The sequence below is a fragment of the Sipha flava genome, unplaced genomic scaffold, assembly GCF_003268045.1.
Source record: "Sipha flava isolate LNK unplaced genomic scaffold, YSA_version1 249_pilon_pilon, whole genome shotgun sequence".
NCBI lineage: Eukaryota > Metazoa > Arthropoda > Insecta > Hemiptera > Aphididae > Sipha > Sipha flava.
The window spans coordinates 1,016,293-1,027,049 of record NW_020272898.1 but is presented as its reverse complement, the minus strand read 5'-3'; the positions used below and the strand labels follow the sequence as shown (position 1 = coordinate 1,027,049).

At 31.3% G+C, this 10,757-nt stretch overlaps 1 long non-coding RNA gene across 1 annotated transcript; it reads right to left on the bottom strand.

The window, feature by feature from the left end:
* Nucleotides 1-9,706: 9,706 nt before the first annotated feature.
* On the bottom strand, nucleotides 9,707-10,323 carry LOC112684455. The gene is made up of 3 exons (XR_003148697.1): nucleotides 10,238-10,323; nucleotides 10,098-10,170; nucleotides 9,707-9,873 (listed from the first exon to the last, which is right to left on the bottom strand). It is a non-coding gene; the product is annotated as an uncharacterized LOC112684455 (long non-coding RNA).
* Between the last annotated feature and the right edge of the window lie 434 nt (nucleotides 10,324-10,757).

Below are 10,757 nucleotides of genomic sequence, written 5' to 3'. Positions count from 1 at the left end.
AATAGTGGATTTAAACATAAAGAAATACGGTCTTTAAAATATCTTGTTGATCCTTTTGAGCTTTTAAAAATATACCTTTGTGATTGGCGTGTTTCAAAGGGTCCGGAGACGGTTTTATCGAATCGTATATCGAAATGATACATTGTGTAGCTGTTCATTTCACATAAACCAATGGGCCTTCGGTGCATTTATCACGGATTTATTTTATAATTTTTTAACTTTCGTTTAACGGGCGACATGAAAAGAAATAAGTGCACGTTACGAGCGTCGACAGCCAACAACATCGTAATGCTTTTACGCGATGTTATGTACACGCATATTATGGCCAACATCGGTTACGCAGATTTACCGATGATCAATTTCGTGTACCGCGTACGACAAATCATTAGCTCGATCGGGCTCGAACAAAACGTTCGAAAGCCATACTCGCCTACTCGCGCACTACTGGCCGCGTTGCAAATATTCATGCACAGGGGAACCTCCGAAACGTCAACGGGTTTTACATTGTTTACAAACGTGTTCGCGAATAGACGCGTTTCCGGGGGGAAGGGGCGAGGAGGTAAGCGAAACGTTTTACAACGGTATTCGGTGCCCGGAGGACACGTGTCGGCCGAATTTCACTAAGATTTATGGTCCCACGCAAGTACAGTCACGCACCGTACGCGTACACGTGGAGACACGTACAGGCAGGGGCGGAACTAGGGGATGGAAGACGGGGATTCATCGCCGGGCGTAAAATTTTAGAGGGTGCAATTTTTGTAATTATTAACAACTAATTTGATATTTTTAACTTTGTTATAAATACTGTTATTAGGTTAAAACTCAATAAGTATGATTTTATTTGTAATTATTAGAAATAAATTCTCAAGAAGAATATTTGATTATTGGTCTATGATAGGGCGTAATCTTAACATTCTTTTCGGGCGTAAAACTCCTAGTTCCACCTCTGCCGTACAGGTATCGTTGCACTTGCACACATGTCACATCACCATATTTTGCTGGTAAAGTTAAAAATTACTCAGTTACTAAGTACTAAGTTATATCCGTTCGTCCGTCCGTCGTCGTCGATTACGTTTTGCGTTTTATTTGCCAATCGTAGAGTTGAACAAATTCCGAATCAGCGCCGGTTCGCGACATGGACGCCGTTAGATTCGAATTTCAATGATAAACATGACACACGTTCCGCGATGATGTGGGTACACCGTTTGGCGGTGGCCGTAGTTGCAAAAACTCGTTTCGATAATGAGAGGACTTTACATATACACGTATACGACTAACATACCGTACATTAAAGTCGGCCACATTTATATTGTAAATAAAACGATTTAACACTTGCAACGGTACTCGCGGGTTTTATTTATTCACGCGGGATAGTATTATAAAATCATTTTGAAAGAAAAAAAAATTGCGAATCGTGAGAAAACCACTGACAACGACTGTTGCTTATAGCACTGAAATAATATTCCAGTGCGATTAAAAATATAAATATATATATATATTTAAATTATTAACATTGACCGGTACACAGTGTCTACTTACACGCTACACGCGTAATAATAAATATATTGTTTCACTTAAATTTTTTTGTAGAAAACTGATAATATTTTCCTCGTGAAAGTATTTGAAAAATTTGAACGGACGCCTGTCATAACACGCAAAATTAACGTAGAGATAATTATATATTTCAGAAGAAAAATAATTTATATTTCGATGAAGCAATTATTAATTAGTTAATGGTTTTGACTAGTTTTCAAAAAAACCAACAAAATAGTTTCAGAGCACAATTTCAAATCATGAACTTGGATAATTTTAATTTTAATTACAGTTAATTTATTTTAATTTCAAACATAAAAATGTTGAATATCATTATTGCCGTATTATGTTAATAGCCATATTTTTAAACAAGTTGTACGTAAACGATAGAAATCGTCGTCAGTGACCATGACTCATTACCAGTATCATCAAGTAGGTATTCATATTTATATATAATTACAAATTATGAAATTACCATTATACGTATTATAATTATCTTTCATCGACTTAATGCATATTTATTTTTAATTGATTTATACGTTCTGAAAATATTTGTTTATTTTTTTTTTCTGCAAATCGTTACGAAGTATTATCATAAAACGATCATGATGTTCATGCTCCCGACGATTAACACAACTAATACTAATATTAAAAAACCTGTGGTACCCCTAAACATTAAACCTAAGCTTGTTCTACCCTAACCAATATTCTTAAGACTACTACACGTTACATTTACTGATCTGTGTACAAAACTCATTGAGATTATTGGTGTCGACAATTTCCACTGAAAAGCTCTGGCAGACCCCCTTAAAATTATGACAACCAATTCAGATTCATACAAAACTCTGGTCCATTTCTTAAGATAAAGAAAAACTGAGTTTCACTCCTACCAGCTCAAAGAAGACGAACCAATTCGAGTTGTCATTCGCAATCTTTACTCAACTACTCCACCGGAGTTAATCAAAGCTCGAACAACGTCTTTTTGAAGTCAGACAGGTCTCAGCCTATAGGACACACAAAGTAAATAAAAATCTACTACTTTTGTTCATTGTGAATCTCGAATCAACCAGCCAATCCAACAATATCTTCCAACTCTCGTCCCTTTTCCACACAAAAATTCACTAAAATCAAGTCGTCACTTAATTAATAATTTTAGTTCTAAAAATACTTATGTACAAGATACCCATACAGTGAAAGTCTCCACACCACACCCTTTAGAATCAACCCCTCCTACGACCAAGCTACTTCCAATTCTCATTCCAATTATATGGTACCTTCACCTACTCCAGGCATAAACAAAATAATGTCAACCTTCATTGATGAGTGTAAACAATTAATTAATTCTTTAACGCTCTACTAACCAATGTAATTTCAAAACGTCTAGATTAAAAATATGTCTTCTCTTACTAGCAACTCACTTCTGAGTCTCCAATTCAATGCTAACGGCCTCAAAAAACATCAAAATGAATTACAGGTAGTACTACAAGAAAAACGTATTGATATTGCTCTAATATCAGAAACGAATTTCACTAAATATTCCCATGTTCCCATAACTGGGTATAATCTTCTAAAAACTAACTACCCGGATAATACTGCGTTTGGAGGTGCTGCAATTTATATCAAAGCCTCCCTGGTATACCAAAACCTACCTAACTTCTGTCAACCAAATTTACAGTTTTGTGTCATATTAATGCACCTCAATAACGTACCGATCACAATATCTGCAATATATTCTCCTACACGACATAATATGAATATTCAAAATTACCTTAATTACTTTAGCACACTTAGCCATAACTTTATTATAAGTGGTGACTACAATGTCAAGCATCACAGCTGGGGCTGCTGCACAAACAACCCTAGAGGTAATGTACTTCACAATTTCATAACTCAGAAAGGCTTCAAGGTTCTTGCTCCCCCTGGACAAACTTATTGGTCAATCTCACTTCACAAAAAACCCGATATACTCGACATTTTTGTTTCAAACACACCGAGCAACATCTACTTCACGACTTCTAATCTACTTGAACCTAGCTCGGACCATTCAGCTATCCTTCTAACTGTTGTGCTGCTCCTCCAATTCATTCTTGTCCACCAAAGCTTTTCCACTCGACCACTGATAATCAAAAATTCCATGACTTAGTAAATCAAAACATTAATCTTAAAATTAGTCTTAAAATCACCCAAGAAATTGATGATGCAGTTAATAATTTTACGATCGTTATTCAAACTGCAGCATGGGATGCTAGTACTACACAGGCAGCACATAAACCACTTTCCTTCAATTCCTAAATATATTCGTATATTAATAGTTAACAAATGCAGAGCAAGGGACCTATATCAACGATATTACCTCCCTTCTCTCAAGCGTAACTTTAACAACTTGGGACACTCTCTAAAAAAAATTCTTTCTAGTCACAAAAATCAAGCATAAGCCAACTACGTTGCAAATTTTTCATCGAAAAACGGTAGCCTTTGGTTAGCCACTAAAAAGTCCCTGCAACATCAAGCTCCGAATACTTCACTAATAAACCCGACCGGTGGATTAGCATCTTCAGACGCTAACAAGGCAGAACTGTTAAAAAATCACCTAGCAAAAATTTTCACGCCCCATTCTGATATAAAAATTCCTCAACACACAGCTTTAGTAAACAGATTTTTCGATAGCCCACTTCCACCTACTCTTCCAACGAAATATTTTACTCCCAACAATGTTAAAAATGCAATTTAAAACTATAACTTTAAGTAACCCCTTGGTTATGATCTAATCACAGTGAAAGTAGCCAATTGCCTCCCAAAAGAGCAATTGTCCTGCTATCGTTTTTGATAAATGCCTCTCTAAGATTAGCATACTTTCCATAACTTTGGAAATTTTCAACAATAATTGTATTTTCAAAACCTAAAAAATAACCTGATATTCCTTCTTTATATCAAGCTATAAGTTTTTTGTCCGTTTTTGCAAAAATGTTTGAAAGGCTTATTCTAAAAAGAATTCTGCCATACATTTCTTCAAGTAACATACTTCCGAACACTCAATTTGACTTACGTGCCTCCCATTTCACAACTCATCAACTGTATGGATTATTTGATGCTATTTCGTTCCCTCTTGAAAAGAAAAAATATTGCTCGTGCGTGTTCTTTGATGTCTCATAAGCCTTCATTAGGGTTGGCATGAAGGGCTGCTATATAAACTAAAAGCTTTTCTTGCTCCAACATATTTCTTACTTATTATTACCTTTCCAACAACATCTGTAGCTGAATTTGCGGATAATAAGGCAATTATATCAGTATATGAAGACCCACATATTGTTTTTTTAAATCTTCAAAAACACCTTGACCTAATGTCTGTCTGGAATGAAAAATGGTGAGTTCAAGTCAACCAATCAAAATCCGATCACTTTACGTCCACTCTTCATCCTTCTCTCTACCCAGAAGTCTCCCTTAGTAACATACCAATTCTTTCATCCCATTCGGTTTAGTACTAGGCCTAACCTTTGACCGTCGTCTTACCTGGGGACTTCATATCAGAATTAAAAAACTCATCCTAAACGAAAGATTACGCTCAATTAAAACACTAATATCCAACAAACACACTTAACTAAACACCGAAATTCTCATATATAAATCATTAATCAAGTCCATATAGACTTATAGCCTAAAATTATAGGGCAATGCAAAAAAAACCAATGTAAATAAAATCCAAACAGTTCAAAATAAAATTTTAAGATTAATTACTAACGCCCCACCATATGTCTCCAACTACACTCTGCACACCGATTTAAATATTAAAACAGTTAAGTGCTGAAGTAGTAGGAATTACAAAAGATTACATAACAGACTTCCATATCATCCTAATCCCCTCATATACAACTTAGCTACAAACATAATTCCAGGCAACCCAACACGATGACTGAAAAGAAATTGGTGTCGAGATTTACTAAATGAATAAATTAAAATTATAAAAAAAAAAAAATTATTAATAAACACATAGGTAGTGCTTTCACTGGATAGCTTCTTCCTTCACACTTTCGTGTACAAAATATTACATATTCTTATTGTGCCCAAGGGTATAGATTGTATATTTCTTGTTAAAAAAAAAAAAAACTCTTTTCGATTCTAAAATTGGTAATTTAAATATATGTAATATAGATGAAAAAACATAATATTTTAAAATTGTATTATTCGTTTTAATCAATATTTGATTTTAGATTTTTAAGTATAATTAAAACTGTAATACTTTTATGGTGTTTATAAAATAGTTGTTCTGTAAACATTAAGTAATGTACGTAATATTGATATAATATACTTAAGTAAAGAGTAATGTTTATAATAGAAAAAAAATTTAAAACTTAAATTTAGATTTTTTTAGTACTCGTAAAATAAAAATGTACTTATACTATTCCCAGTATTAACTATAAATAGCAATACTTTAGTCTAAACAAGCAAATCAAAACCTATAAATTAAAAATATAAATAATAAATATTAAAATTTTATGGTAAACTATGATTATGTAAATTATATTTGACCCAGAGAAATAATACAATATAGACTAATGAACTTTATTCGCTTCAAATTGTCGACACCTAACCTTAATTTTTTAATCAAGAGTCGTAAATATATTTATTGCAAATATAATTAAAACCGAGTGTGTCGAAGATAGACTAAAAGGTTAGTATATTTTTTAAATTGATTTTACGCCTGTCTACGTGAGGGGCGTGTTCTATTTTTTTCACTAGCACTGTTCTGGTACATCGACGTCGAAATATTAATGACTTTATTATACGATGTCTCTGTTTTATTTCTGGGTCATTGACGTGTGTTTATTTACAAGATATGCTTAGTACGTTATGAATTAGGTTTTAAATACATTATAAATGTTTAATCATACAATAGTGTCGCAAATAATTTACATAATTAGATTATTTTATCCCAACCTACTATACGGTATACCGAAAGTAATCATTACGACAAATTATTCTTCGTGCAGACAGGTAATTAGCTCACAGTCCAACCGAACCCATAGGTGTGCACAAATATTTTTCACGGAATATGATGCTAACAAAATTCCGTCATGTGTCCACTTCTTTTTCGGTTTCTTCCTCTTGTTGCCCATATAAGTTGACGAATTATTTCATTACTACGAAATAACACACTCATCTACAATTATTGTAATATTTGCATCGCCCACAGTCACCCGAATAGCAATTTGATTTCTTTGACGATTCGCTATCGTGTTTCGTTTCTATTTTCGCAAGCTACTGCAGCTGTTCAAGCGAGACAATGGTTGTACAAAACGTATAGCCTCCTCATACATATATTATCTATCTGGATGATTGAAAGCACTAACCCTCTGCAGCGTTACGTTCGGTCTTCATTGACGGAACTAAATAATGCAACACACGCGTCTTATAATCAATTATTTAAGATTACTCATAAGAGGCTCATCACTTTATTTGTATAAGTATTTTTACGAACCTCAGCTAAACGGTTAGTCTTATTTGTTTAAACCTGATTTATTATTCTAACAAAGTCTGAGCAATACTCCAAAAAGGATAAATCCGATATTTTTAACGCTGAACATCTGAAGTGTGTTCACTCTTCTTACAAAATGACGAGCGAACATGAAAGTGGTTAAAATAGTTAAAATATTTATTTTCGAAAATAAATTCCGTCACTTGAGCTAATTTTTTATTTCGTGTTCCACGTCCAACAGTGAATCTGCAACATGTGTGTAAGGTTTGTCATAAAAACTATTATCCATACGTCATTACTGTTACGCCAAACAAAGATTCTTACGTTCGTCCATTTTATGCTTTATAAATTGTAAATTTTAAACGTTAATAAAATTATTTTATATGATTTTTGTATACATTTTAATCTAGGCATTGGACCAGGTTACAAGTTGCAAAATAGGCCTGAACTTTGAGGTCCAAAGTCTCAAATTTGATTCTAATTATAACTAAGTGTAATATTATCAGATTTGACGTCTCCTCGATTGATACTCGTTCAGATCATATTACATTGCAGTTAATAAAAACACTATAATATATTGCTATACGTAATGAACAAATCAATAGTTCATTGTGGGCTAGAAAGGGCTAGAAAGGGACAGGAGGCCGCTACGAACATTTTTGATCGACTCGAATACATCTGTAGCTTATATTTTAATATTTTATTTGCTTCTTAAATGTTATAAAAAAATAAAAAATGATTATTTTTTAGTAATGCTAAGTATTTTTTATATCAGAAAATGAGAATGAGGGTCAAAAACGTGAGGTCCTTTATTTTTTGGTACGAGACCCGATGCGGTCTTATCCTTCGTACGTCTATTCAAATGGCACTTTTATCGACCATAATATACTCTATATTTTATAGGAATACCAAAATCATATTAGATGGACTTTTATAAACATTAAAAAGTTACCGAAAAAAACCACTCTAGCAATATTTATTTTGATGAGTGTACAAATAAACTATGTACGATTGTTCTAAATACATTTTGAGGTTAAATTATCAAATAATCAATTTTTATACTTTGAAAAGTTAAGGTAACCATAAACAGAGAAAATAATTAAATTTGTAGAACAATTGTACGTCAAAGAGTTCAAAAATACAATTTAATTCCCTACTTTTATTATTCACTATAATACTTCTCCTATTTTTATAGTGTATACGGTTCTTTAATACAATAAAATAATCAACTCAAAAAAAAAAACCAAAAAAAATGTTTAAACGGAAATAATATTATTTGAATTAACTACTTTCCTAATATTTGTATCATTATATCTAAATAAAAAATATATTTACTTTTTTACTGTCGTTACTTTTAATCTTAATAAACGCCCATTGCAGCTCAATTATTATCTTCTTTATAAAATTGACAGTCGATAATTAAATAACACTAATTTGATGACTTGTGGAAAAATGTAATGAATTCAACACCATTCAGCACAATATAATTTATACAACCTAAAACACTTTTGACGTTTTTATGGCTTTAAAATCCAAACCTTAATAATATTATATTGTTATAATATTTATTGTTTGAAATGATTCACATTACAATAAATGTTATTTTGTATAACTTTCTTATTGGATTTTGGTTAATTCAATTATTATACCTACCAATACAACGTAAAATATTTATAACATTCTCGTTAAATATTGATTTTAAGTCAAATTTTAGTCTTTTGTACAATATTCTTACTTTATAAAATAAAAAATTACTTATTTCACTAACAATAAATATAAACACTTGCTGGATAACTTATTATTATAAGTGCTAATTGTTTTCCTATTTTTCTTTTGTATCAAACTCAATAGTTGTGACACAGATTAGTTCTCTTAAAATTAAAAATAACAATGTTTCAATAAGTTACTTAAATTAACATTTCGAGAGAAATTATAAAATGTCTAATTAATTTTTACAAAATGTTTTTACTGAAAATTTCTTTTAACAAATACACTTCTATAATCAATTCATTATAATATATATATCACATTAACGTAGGTACTAAATATTATTATAAAGTCCAAATAATTGCATTTATTGAGTATTATTTTTGTAAAAACTAAATGATTTTTTCATAATAATATTTTTCTATAGACGCATAAGTAAAAAATGTACAATTTAAAAATTGAAAAAGTTTACTTACTCATAAAATAACACCATTTAAAATTATCTAATGTTTATTTTCCAAAAAAATAAATAAAACAATTCAATCTTGATCTTACCATAATTTCTCACCAGACATTAAGTCAATACTGTCCTTAATTTTTCATCGCAGACTATATCTGGTATTGTTATTTTAATTGTATTGTATAAATATTTGAATGTGGTGTTTAAGAATTATTATTGTTGAGGCATATTTTAAAACAAAAGTCATCAAAAAATGTACATTGTGTATATATTGTTACAATGTTACAATTTAAGTCTAGAAATTAAAAAAAAAAAACAAAGGACAATTGGACAATTTATTATATTTATACTCGGTTTAAACGAGAGTATATTTTATTAATGAACATTTTTAAAATATACTGTATAAATGTATATAACACCTTTGAATTCATCAATTACCATTGAGAATAATAGATTTGCCAGCAAATTATGTGCAAATTAAGTATTCTAAATTGTTAAATAATTGATAATGATAACTGACAAGTGTGCAGTATTTTATTGAAATTGTATGTAAATATCTTGTCAAATGTCAAGTGCTTACGAAATTCTTCGAACCCGCTATGAATGATATGTTGTTGCCCAGTGCTTTATCGTGTCGTCTGCTTAACATTAATTATTACAACATATTGATAAACACAAACATTAGTTCCGGATGGAAATGCTAAAAAAAAAACGTAAGTTTAAAGTGATACATGTCAAACACCAATATGTATTACATTAATATCCGGTCGGTAAACAATATCAAAAATTACTGCAGCCGCAAAACATGACTTGTACGGAGGATCATGTTACGAAAAAATGTGCAACAATGATAATAAAACAGTAACGTTGGAATTTATTTTTTAATTTTGGTAGGTATATAATAATATATTTTAAATTATTTACCGGTTGCACTTGAGTCGAGCGTTTTTCTTTAGAAGTATCACATAGACAATACAGCTGTTGAAGAGAGGTTAGTCTACTTGAAAGATAATAAATTTGAAGAAGGAACACTATTGTTACATTGAACAAAACTCTACTTATACCTATGTGCGCGTATATTACGCAGCGTACTGTCCATTGTTCCGTATGAAAATCAGCGAACTTTGTACGTATCGAAATTTTCTCGAATTGACATTACACGTCACACCTACATACATACATATACCGACTAACGTTACAAGTGCATTTTTATTTCGTATCTCGCAAAATTGTTTCGCATTATTATTATTTTTTTTGTTTACAGAACATAATATACACTCGCGCATAATATGTAAGCTACAGTCCGTCGTCACGTTTCGAGATTAATAAAGTTTGGCGTCAATATAGCGTTGACGTCCATAAACGTGACCAGAAATCATAATCTTGTAACGATTTATTCAATCTATACGCCTTGTTGGTACAAGAACCAAGGACACTTTTACCTTAAAACCACTTAAATACCGAATTGTGTGTTGTATGTATGGATGTATACCTATATACGGCATATACATATACAATCAGATATTTATTAATTTATTTATTAATCAAATTTTTTTTTTCAATCGATATTATCATAAACTACTG